This window comes from Vidua chalybeata, chromosome 18 (assembly GCF_026979565.1).
Source record: "Vidua chalybeata isolate OUT-0048 chromosome 18, bVidCha1 merged haplotype, whole genome shotgun sequence".
NCBI classification, from domain to species: Eukaryota; Metazoa; Chordata; class Aves; order Passeriformes; family Viduidae; genus Vidua; species Vidua chalybeata.
The window spans coordinates 13509692-13522075 of NC_071547.1; positions in this window are offsets into that span (position 1 = coordinate 13509692).

Here is a 12384-nt window from a genome sequence, read left to right on the forward strand (position 1 = left end):
CAGCAGAGCCAGGAGCTCCTGGAGGTGGTGGTGGCACAACGGCTGCTCCCAGCATCACATGGGGAGCAAGGACCCGGGTGCTCCAGTGGCCTCTATACAATCATGGAATGGTTTAGGTGGGAAGGGACCTTAAAACCCATCCAGTGCCATGGCAGGGACACCTCCCACTGTGCCAGGCTGCTCCAAGCCCCAGTGTCCAGCCTGGCCTTGGGCACTGCCAGGGATCCAGGGGCAGCCACAGCTGCTCTGGGCACCCTGTGCCAGGGCCTGCCCACCCTGCCAGGGAACAATTCCTTCCCAATATTCCATCTAAATCTACTCCCTTTCAGTTTAAAGCCATTCCCCCTTGTCCTGTTGTGACTCCATCCCATGTCCTAAGTCCCTCTCCTGGAGCCCCTTTAGGCCCTGCAAGGGGCTCTGAACTCTCCCTGGAGCCTTCTCCTCTCCAGGTGAGCACCCCCAGCTCTCCCAGCCTGGCTCCAGAGCAGAGGGGCACCAGCCCTTGGAGCAGCTCTGTGGCCTCCTCTGGACTGGCTCCAGCAGCTCCAGGTCCTTCTTGTGCTGGGCCCAGGGCTGGGGCAGCTCTGCAGGTGGGGCAGAGAAGTAGAAACCCCCGTCCCCTGCTGCCCACGCTGGGGGCTCAGCCCAGACTTGGGGGCTTTCAGGGCTGGGGCAGCTGCAGCTCTCACCCAGCAGCACCCCAAACCTTCTCCCAGAGCTGCACCCCAGCCATTCCTGGCTCCTCATGCATTGCCCCAGACAGGGGCAGGATTTGCTCTGTGGCAGAGCAGAAGGACAAGTCCTCCCAGTGGGGATGGGGCTGTGGAGCAGCCTCAGCTGCAGGTACAGAACATTTGCTGCTCTGGGAGCAAATGCTGCTTTTTCTGCCTCTTGATTTTGGCCCAGAGAAGGGCCCTTGGGTGGGCACAAGAGGATCCCATGGCTGGGAGATCAGTGCCTTCCACCTCCTGCGTGTCCACGCTCTGGCTTTTCCTACCACCTCCATTTATTCGTGGGCTCAACTTCCCTTCCTGAGTTATCCCCCCAGGGCAGATCTCCCCCCGCAGCATTGATTCCTCTGGACAAATCTGCCCCAATGAAAGCAGCAGTCGGAGCGCTGAGCGCAGCCCCGGCAGCGGGAGAAGCTGCACACAAATTCCAAAATGTCACTTTAGAAGTTCGCACTTCATCTTTTTTAGCTGTGGAGGGGAAAGATCCTCCTCAATGCAAATTAGCACTGCAGCAAAGATGCCAAAGCTTCTTTGCCTCCCCCAGTCGTGGCGAGATTCAAGATTGCTGCATGATTAAGCCCTGGCAGCTTTGCCTCCCCTCCTTTTTCTAAAACAAACATTAAATTATGAAAATAAATGTAAAAAATCCCTTCTGCTCCTGCAATCTGGATGTTATGTATCCAATGGACCGGAGTCAGAATATAGAAATTCAAAAGGTTACAGAGAAATATCAGCTCTTCATCCTTCATTTCACAGCCTTTAAATCAGGATTAAATGATTGCATTAAGGCAGCCGAATATTAGAGAGGGAATTGGCTGAAATTTTGCAGGAATACTTCTAGTCAGGGAAAATGGAAATGTGGGGAAAACAAAATGTTTTGCAAATCCATATTTGTTTTGCAGCTTGTGCATTTATTAGAGACACTTGGGCAATGTCACATTCCTTGGGTTCCCATCATTGTGCTTTTGAGAGTTTGAGGTTAATTAAAAAAGGAGAGAGAGAAAAGAGGATGTCCCAGTTTTCAATTGAGATGTATCTGGTTTGTCAAACTAATTTTCACTTTAGCCATAAGAAATTCTTCTTTGAGTTTCTTCTTTTCCAAAAAATTCAGTTTGGGTTTAGCTTGGAATTGAGTTCTGTGATTCTGTGAAAGATCTGGGTTTGCACAGAATTCAAGTTGCTACCAAATCCTCTCCTTTTGTGTTTTCCAGCTCCTCAATTTGCATCCCAAGTTTTCTGTCTTTAATTGCTCCAGTCTATTTTAATAAATACTCAGTCAGCAAATCAGTCAGAGGCTCTTCTCCTTCCTTTCTTCTTCCTTTCATCTGCAAAACCCAGACGAGATCTGCATCAGGGCTGGGAACTGAAGGACACAGGAAGGGACATTCTCCATTCCCAGCTAATTTTTCCTGAGAAAAGCCCTGGAAAATCGTCGTGTTTGACATTTTGGCATTTGCTGGGGATGAGCCCCCTGTGGGTTGTTGTCCTCCCTCCGCAGAGGTGCTCAGCATCACCCTGTGCTTGGTGCTGCCCATGGATGGACCAGAGCTTCACTGGGAGAGCCTCCATGGAGCCCTTCCTCAGAGAGCCACAGGTGTGAAGGGAAATCCCAGTGGGAAATGGGAGAAATCAGAAGTTTTGGAGGAGGGGGCCATGGGGATGGATGCCAAAATTCCCAGGAGGACTTTTCCATGTGCTGTTCAGCGAGGGAACGCCACAGCCAATCCATGGGAGAAGGCCAAGGGCACCATGGCACTGCTCCCCTGCTTCCCTCAGGCCCCAGGCAGGAAGGAAGGAGAGATCCCAGACTGTGGAACACAGCAGGTACCTCCCATCTCTTCTTAGAAGATTTCCTTCACCCAGTAAGGCAGGAGAGTATTTCCATTTCATGGGCAGATGGTAATGGGAAAGAAAAATAAAAAAACCCAATGGAAAAAAGAAGGAAGGAAGTGTGCAATGGCTGATTGGGTGAGCAAAGCTTTTGGGGCTTATCCTACATTTATTGTGGGAATAAAGTAAATATTTCTCTTTCCCAGGAGCAGACAACCTTCATTCATGCTCCCAACCCTCCTGACAAAGGTGTATTTCCAGTTGGGAAACCCAACAGCCATGGCTGGGATTTGGTGAATCTGCCACCAAGGGATAGGGAATGACAAAGAGCCCCCAAACTCTGGCTCCAGGTGGGAGCTCCTAAACTCTGGCTCCATGTGGGAGCCCCCAAACCCTGGACTGGGAGAACCTGGACAAGGAGCAGCTTCTGCCCATGTAGAGCAGCCCGCAGGGATGGGGGTGACTGTGCCCCACACCCAGGGCGTTCCTCCAGCTGGAAGCTGGAAACTGGGGGAGCAGCAAGGCAAGGAGAAATTAATCAGCCCAGATTTATCCTTTGACAGCCTCAGCACATGGAGCCAAGTGGAGAAAAATCCAGGTTTCAGCAGGAAAATCACTGCTGTCGCTGCTTAGAGATCTCCCTGAGGGATTCTTGGCAGGGAGGATCCCTCACTGCTGACCATGATGGGACTCTGGATCATTTCTGGGATGGAGACTTCTCCATTCTGCCCCAGTGTCTGTGCAGACAGATCCTGCTGGGTGCCTGATCCTTCTGGCACCCACAGACATCCAGAGGGAGTTCCATGATTCCCCTGTTCTGAGGGTCACATCCCATCCTCCTTACCCCCCTTCTCCCCATCCCTGTTCCCAGAGCAGCTCTGGCTGCCCCTGGATCCCTGGAAGTGCCCAAAGCCAGGCTGGATGGGGCTTGGAGCAGCCTGGGACAGTGGAAGGTGTCCCTGCCCATGGCAGGGGTGGCACTGGATGGGCTTTCCAACCCAAACCATTCCAGGATTCTGTGTCTCTTCCCCACATCTCAGTGTAGGTTGTGTCCATGCAGCCTCTGGGTTCCCATCCCAGCTCCAACACAAGCCAGGTGAGCAGCTGGGGATTAAAATTCCCCCTTTCCTACAAATCATAATTAAAAAAACACCCCCAACATAAAAGACCCATTTCTTGTCAGAGAAAATGTTTCATTTGGCACTATATCCCAAAAGGAGCAGTTTCACTTCACCAGAATCTCTGTAAAGTTGTAGTTTTGGGTCAGCCTCACGCTATTATTTTTTTCTGGCTCACTGGCCAAATCCAGGGAACAATTCCTTGCAGATCCCTGCTCCCGACAATCTGACAAGGCAGCCTTGGCCCCCATCTACAAAGAGCAGAAGGAGGTGGAAGATCTGAGCTGTCACCACCACACCCGAACTGTGCCAGCTCCTGCTCCAGGGCCCACAAAACCAAGGGATTTTACAGGAAAGTGAATTATTCTCTGAGCTCCTTCGCCTGGAGCAGTGAGGGCGTGTGGGGCTGTGATTCAGAGAATGGATGTGCTTTGGAGATTCATGGAAACGCCGGGGTTAGGGAAGGGAAATGAGATGCAGGCAGAGCCCACGTCAGAGGCAGCATTGATGTTTCCAGGAAAGGCAGAGCAGCCCTCAATGAGAGCCCAGCACCTCCATTCAGGGCTGTTCCCAATTAGACTGATTACAGAGGGGATCTAATCACGACGGATCCTGGCCCAGAGCTATCGATAATTAAATATTTGCAGTTTCTTAGCGACATCCTGGTTTTTTTTTCCACTGCAGGACAGCTCTGTGCTTGTTGCTGCCATTGCTTTCAGCCAACAAGGGCACATAAATCTGAGAAATTCAGAAAACAGGGAGAAATTACATTGTGAGTTCAACACAACAAAAGGAACAACATTCCCAAGGATTTCAGCTGCAGGTCCCATCTTTTTTCTAGCAAATCCTACATCCCTCCTTCCATGGGGGAATTCCAGAGGAAGCTCCAAGTCTGCTCAAGCCCTGGCACCTGTGCAGTGCTGATGGGGATGGAGGTTCCAGACAGAATGGATGGAAGGTGGGTTTTCCTTTTCATTGCTTATTCTTGGATTGATTTCCAGTGGTTTCCACTGTGTCCCCTGGGGTTTTTTGTGTCATTTCCATCTCCATGGAAAGGGACTGTCAGAGGAACCAAATCACACCTTGGAAGGAAAGACTGACAACAGCATCTTCTTATTTTTATATCCATGATCAGGAGCTAATTCCTCCTGGTTTGTGGAATGCTGGCAGCAGATAGCCCCAGCGAGCAGAGAATATTTGGGTTTCAGAGTTAGGGAAGCAGCCTGGCATCCGACACAGAATAACCTTGCTCCTTCTGCTGGAAATGGGAATTCATGGCAGAATTCTCTCCTTCCTTGAGAAAAATGAAGGACTGGGGTCCACCAAAGCAACACCCAGGAACACATGGGTGGCCCTGCCTCGGGCTGTAATTCAGGAATATCCAAAATTTCCTAAAATGTCATCTCGGATTGCTGCCTAAAAATCTCTCACTTTGGGCTCTTTGTAGTTCCAGGGCTCCGGATTTCTGTGTAAGATCCAGCCCTTCCAGCCTGGGCCCCCTGGTGCAGACTGTGTCTGGTTTTCAGAGGTTCTAACAACAGATCCTGAGCTTTTTAAAGAGCTCCTGTTATCAGGAACGGAGTCCCTGCGTCATTCCCAGCCTCAGCCTCCCATGCCTGCAATTTCCTACCCCTGGATCTTGATCTGTGCTTATCTGCAAAATTAGACATTGTTTTGCTATCAGGAATCTGCACCCTCTGGGGGGATTTTTGTGCTGTACTATTATTCACAAACTTCACTTTAATAAACTGAAGGATGGAGCTGCTTCTGTTTGGCACATTCGGTTTTCCAAGCCTTGACTCATCCTTCTGAGGCTTTGTCTCCCTTTGCAGCACGACAACATGTTTTAACAATGTGGATATCAACTCTGGGGGCACAGTTTATCTCTCCTCATTGTTGGATGCAGAAATCATGGCACCTTTTTCTCTCCACTTGGCATTTCCCTATGAATAAATTCCTGGCTCCTGTTCACCATCCCCATTTCCTTATCTAGGAGTGAGCGCCCATTAAGTTGTTATCTCTGCTTATCTTCCAGTCATTGGTGGGGTCATGGTTTTATCATTTCTCATATCACCAATCTGATCTGTGCTGTCTGTGCCTTGATTGAGGCTCTTGTGTCTGGTGATGCATATCGATCATGGAATCACAGAATCCTGGAATATCCTGATCTGGGACCCACAGGATCATCCAGTCCCACCCCTGCCCTGCCCAGACCCCCAACAACCCCACCCTGGGCATCCCTGGCAGCGCTGTCCAAAGGCTCCTGGAGCTCTGGCAGCCTCAGGGCCATGCCCATTCCCTGGGGAGCCTGGGCAGTGCCAGCACCCTCTGGGGGAAGAACCTTTCCCTGATCTCCAGCCATTCCTGTCCCTGGCCCAGGGCAGAGATCGGAGCTGCCTCGGGAGGAGCTGCAGCCCCTGAAATCACCCCTCAGTCTTCTCCAGCTGAACATTCCAAGTGTCCTCAGCTGCTCCATAAGGAATTGACCCTTCCCAGCTGACCTGGATTTCTCAGTGTTTTTCCTGTAGCTTCCTCCAGCTCAGCTAGGAAGGAGTTGAAAGGTTTGGACCTAGAAACATCCCCAAGGTCTCAGGGTCCGGGTGCCGAGGTGACCCCAAGAGTGTAAAAGTCCTTGTTCTCCCAGCCTGAGCAGCCAAAGGAGGAGTCTGAATGCGCAGGGTCGGTTTCTCAGGGTTGTTTATTTTCCCTTATCTAGAACATTCTTTCTCTGCCCTGCTGAGCTCTGTCCAGCAGCTCGGCCATGGCATTCTATCTGCCCTCAGGGCAGGGTTCACATTTTATACCAAAAACTCCGTGTTACAATAACGTGCCAATATCTGTCATTTCTGTTGGACAGTGTGTCTGTACCTTAAACCAATAGAAAAGTGTCACCATCACAGCAAGACATGGAGGGCAAGGAGGAGAAGAAGGTCAGGACACACCCAAATCCCTCCATCTTGTTCCCTAAACCCCATTGTAAAAAGCCCCAAAATTGTACTTTTTCACCCTGTGTTAATTCAGCTATCACACTACTCAAAGCCTTGTGGCTTGTAATTCCTCACACAAAGTTGGCAGCTTTTTCCATGGGCTAAAATCGAAGCCACAGGTGTTTTTGACTTCATGCCAGGGTCTCAAGACAGCCAGGGCAGCCAGAGGGATTTCCTGGATTCCCACACCAAGGCAGCAGGGCGTGGGGGGCAGCTCCCAGCTGGGGCTGGGCAGCTCCATGGGGATTTGCTTCCCATGTGGAATGACACCATGGGGAAAGAAGTGACTCCTCACCCTCTTCCTCAGTGAGAGGAGGATTTTAAGTGATTCCTGTGCAGGAATTTCAAGTGATTTAAGTGCATTGAGGGGAAGCTGCCAGTTACTCATATTAAACTTTCTCCTGCACTGCTCTGTTTTCCATCATGGCTTTTGCCAGGATATTCCATTCTTCCCTTGCCAATTGGAAAAGAACAAGTCCCAGAGCACCTGGCCACTTCCCTCACAGCATCCCAGCTCCTGGAGGAGCTCAGAAGTGACACCCAGACCCCGGAGCTGCAATCTGGTGCTTGTAGGGCTCACGGGGAGGGTTCTTTTCCAAGGACAAAGCCATGGGAACCTCAGCTCCTCACGCACACCAGGCTGTGGCTGTGTGTGCACCACAGCCCTGTGAATGCTGCACAGAAAATCCACTCAGCAGCTGCAGAAATCCCAGAGGAATTCCCAGGTTTGCTCCAGGTGGGATATCAAGACAGGCTGATCAAACCCTGGGGTTTGATCCACGCAGGCCCAGCTGTGCAGGACACACCTGGGGCTCAGGTGGGCACAAGAGCACCCCAGCAGAGCCAGGAGCTCTCCCCAAAACTGCAAATCATGCCAGCCTCCTGAATTACCACCTGGAAAGAGGACATGAAACAGCAGCTACCTGGGAGAGGATTTTGCAGGAACAGCCAAGGGGAGGAGAGATCTGTGGTCAGAGGTGCTGCTCCATCCCCTCCAGCTGCAGCAGCCCTGCAAACCCAGCTCCTGACACCAAAACCACGCTGGGACAATACTGAAATCATAACCCCATCGTGTTAGGGAAGAAATTTGCTTTTAAGCATAATAATGCACTTTAAAATAGAAGAGAATTGGTTTCCCGTGGGGAAGGCCAGGGGCAGCCCCTGCCCTGCAGGTGAGCAGGGATGAAGGCACAATCCCTGTGCCTGTCAGGAAAATTAACCCACAAACACCAGAGGTTTGTGTCCAAAAAGGAGACAGAGGAGTCCTTTTACTTTATTCAAATAAAGGGAGAGGCCATGGGGAATTCCCCTGGGGTCTCTCGGATTTTTGGGGGACGCAGCCTCCTTTTTATCCTAATTCCCTTCTCTCTTTCCCCATTGCCTGAGGCACTTGAGAGGTACCGACTTCCCAAAACACCTCATACCAAAGATTCCCCTCTAATGTATAACTTCCCTTTTAATTTTTAATTCTTATGGAATGTATGGTTTTTCCCCATTGTTTCTTTCATCTTTCAATGTCCAATTTCATTTATCAGCAAACCTCCAGTTTGTTTGTAAAAAGCAAATATCTTTTTGCATTCATCAATCAGTGGAATCCTTCCCATTGTTTCTTTGATCTCTCAGTGCTAGTTTTAGCTGCCAGCAGACCCACAGCTGGTTTGTAAAGACAAATCCCTCATTCCTCTCAGTCCCTCATCCCAAGGCTGCTCCTGCCTAGCACTTGTGGTGGCAGTGCTTGTGCCCTGTCACCCACTCCTCCCCACAGGGGACACCAATGCTGATCTCCTCCCATCTCCCTCTCTCCCCAGTGGCCATCGAGCCCCTTTTTATGGCTGAGGGAGAACAGCTGTTCCAGCAGGACCTTAAATCTCCCCGAAATGCTCTGCCTGCACAGAATGCTGCACCTTTGGAGGCTGGGGGATGAACTTTGTGCCACTTTAAAGGGGGCAGCTCCTCCTCTGCTGCTCTGAGAGCCTCTCTGTGCCCATTCAGAGCTCTGCCCCGAGTGGCAAAGACACCCCAGCAGCCCCATGGCTCCCGTGCCCAGGAGAATGTGGTGTGATCCATTCCCTCACTTCCCATGGATTCCAAGTGCTCTTCCCCCAGAGAACCCAGACCAGGAAGTTTCCTCCTGCCTCCCTGCTCCCCATCCCTCCCCACACAAATGAGGCCTCACAAGCATGTCTAATTCCCGTGAATAATTTATGCAAAGGAATAAGTTCCTGATGGCAATAAACAGGATAAATACAACTCCCAGAGACCACATTACTGAGCAGAATTCATTTTTACACAGATATAAAACTGTTATGATGGAGTAAGGGGAGAAATAATCTCCATCAATAACATTCCCTTATTTCCTCATTGTTTTATTTGCACAGGGCTTTGTCTCTGTGGAGTGCCCCATCCATCCAGCTGTCCTGGGGATGCAGAAGAAGCTGTTCCAGCCAGGACTGGATTAATCATTTCTCATCAGCACCCAGACAGGTACTGAAAGCCAGACTTATTTATAAAAATCCATATTTTCCCGGTTAATTCCACACTGGCACTCAGCACACAGGACATAAAACGTCATTATTGGACACCAGGAGTGTTTGAATTCCGAGCTAAAAGTCCCTGGAAAGGCTCAGTGTCACTGGTGGCTTGATTGGATTTTTGCAGATGGCTTTTTCCATTTGGGTGCAGATTATCTTTTCCCATCATTTCCCAGCTTTTTCCATTTGATCATTCACTAAAGGGTTTGAGAGGCTCAACAGACACCTTTTGAGGCAGCATTTACTTAGCAGTGGCTGCATTCTAATGTCCTCCCTTTCCATAACAAGCGTTCCTTTCCCATGGATGTGGGAAAAGAAGCCTTGCCTGGGAAACTGCTGCTTTTCCTCATTGCTCACCTGATTTCCTGAACTCTGAAAAGCACAGGCTGGGCAGCAATCACCTGAAATTTCTGTGCTTTCATATTTTGACAGGGATTTGGGACTGGCAGTAGATAAAAAAACAAAACCAATTTGATACGTTGCAACTTTTTATCTCGAGCTCGGATTCCAGCAAGGACAACACTTCCTAATCAGCACAAATGAGCTCCCTCAGTGGGAATCTCTCCTGCTCAGCACGGAAAACATCAGGTCCCTTCGGAGGGGAAACACCTACCTCGGCAGCTCTTAATTGCCACTGTTAATTGCGGGGCTGGAAGCGCTGCCTGGCTGCCGAGATAAAGGCGAGATGAAAGGAGAACAAAGGCAGCGGCAAAGTGCAGAGGCGGGGATGTGGGGACAGGGCTGGGGACAGGGCTGGGGACAGAGCCTGGGGACAGGGCTGGGGACAGGGCTGGGGACAGAACTGGGGACAGAACCAGGGCCAGAGGTGGGGACAGAACTGGGGACAGGGCTGGGGACAGGGCTGGGGACAGAGCCTGGGGACAGAGCTGGGGGACAGAGCTGGGGACAGAACTGGGGACAGAGTCTGGGACAGAGCTGGGGACAGAGCTGGGGGACAGGGCCAGGGACACAGCTGGGGACACAGCAGCTTGTGGCAGAGCAGGCAGGCGCAGGGGGATCCCGGGGAAGGGCTGGCTTTGGGTCGGTCAGCGGGGCTGCACCCAGAGCATCCCCGGGGCTGCAGCTCTGGGCTCCCACTGTGGCCTTGGCTTCTCCTCCCGCACTTCCCAGCAGCGGCTCCGGGATCAGCTCCAGCACAGGGGGTTGTGGGAAGATGAGGAAGAGCTTGGTGGCACAGCCCAGCTGGTTGTGACCCCACAAGGAATGGAATCACAGGATCATGCAGTCATTAAGGCTGGGAAGGATCTCCAAGGTCACCAAGCCCAATCTTCAACCACTGAGCCCTGTCCCCAGGGGCCACATCTGCTCCTTCCTTGGACACCTCTGGGGGTGGGGACTCCGCCACCCCTCTGGGCAGCCCCTGCCAAGGTTTAACCACTCATTCAGGGAAGGAATTTTCCCAAAATCCACCCTGAGCCTCCCCTGGCCAAGCCTGAGGCTGTTCCCTCTCCTCCTGTCCCTGTTCCCTGGGAGCAGAGCCCGACCCCCCCAGGCTGTCCCCTCCTGTCAGGAGCTGTGCAGAGCCACAAGGTTCCCCCTGAGCCTTCTTTTCTCCAGGCTGAGCCGTGGAATTGCCCAGCTCTGCTCCTGGGCTTATTCCCAGACCACCCTTCCCAGGGTTTGATCCCGTGGAGGGAGATAAATGTGATTTAATGCCCACAGCTATGGTGCCAGAGCAGACTTTTCCCAAAAAGAAAGCATTCCATAGTAATTATCTGGGATGCCTAGCAGGGTCAGTTTGCCACATTGTGCAGGTGTTGGGAATAAATTTTCCTCAGTTTGTCTCCACCAGCAGTCAGAGAAAAATCTTGGAACATGGCTCAGATAAATAATAACACTGAAACTGATAAGAGAACTGAGGTGGCCTCTGATTGTTTTTTTTCAATTACAGCATTTTCAGGAAGCAAAGAAATCTCTTTACAATTCCTTTCAAGGATTTCATTTTCACATGTGGAGTTTCCCTCTCGTTTGAACTTTGTCCTCTTCAAAACCATGGGCAAGCAGAGGAGAGCTCCTCATGTTTAACAAGTGAGGTCTTGGTTTTAAATATTCATGACTTCATAAAGCTACCTTTGGAAAAAAGCTGATTTTATCAGGTGGAAGCCAATATCCACATGGGAGAAGCTGAGTTGTCTCCATTCTCATGGGGTTTTAAGTGGCCAAAGAGAAGGCAAAAAACCCCACTCAACAAAGTGCACTTTCAAAGCCTTGTGAAGTTTTCTTTTTGTTTGCTTAAAATAGAAGCAGAGAATGAAAAAAAAATTTGAAAATTAGTGTCAGTCCCTCAAAGCCATTTCCTTCAGAGAAACACTGGCTCTTCAATTAAGAAAGACATTTATTTTGGGAACTTTTTCATGCTCCCCCGATTAGCACCATCTAAACAAACACTTGCTTCTGAGAGCAGGACAAAGCCGGCAAATCCACAAACACTGGGTTTTTTACATTCCCACAGCATTGGATCTGGTTCCTCTCTGTCCTCAGCCACTCTCTAAAAACCCCAAGGGCATTTTCCATTGACCCACTTCAAACCAAAGTTCTGTTCTTCTGGGACAGATGCCACAACTTTTCCATGTAGAGCAGGGATGGATGTAACAGCTCCTGCCAGGAATCTGTTCCTGACAGATTTTTGTTTTTTGTTTTTCCTTCCCTCTCATTTTGAGTAGCTCATCTGAGCACTGGTTTTACCACCAAGGAGGCCTTGGCCACTTGGACCTTGGGTTCCTCCACACCAGGACTGGATTCTGGATGGTTTCATCTTAAAAGAGAGGCTAAAGTGGTTGGTCTGTGTTGTCTTCTGGAGGTCCCCAGTGCTCTGGGCTCCTCTCAAGGAGCAGCTGAGGTTTGTGTGGCACCTTTACTTCCTCACCTCATTTACAACCCTTTGAGGGTGAGCCAGGCTGGGAGAGCTGGGGGTGCTCACCTGGAGAGGAGAAGGCTCCAGGGAGAGCTCAGAGTCCCTTGCAGGGCCTAAAGGGGCTCCAGGAGAGCTGGAGAGGGACTGGGGACAAGGGATGGAGGGACAGGACACAGGGAATGGCTTCCCAGTGCCAGAGGGCAGGGATGGATGGGATATTGGGAAGGAATTGTTCCCTGGGAGGGTGAGCAGGCCCTGGCACAGGGTGCCCAGAGCAGCTGTGGCTGCCCCTGGATCCCTGGCAGTGCCCAA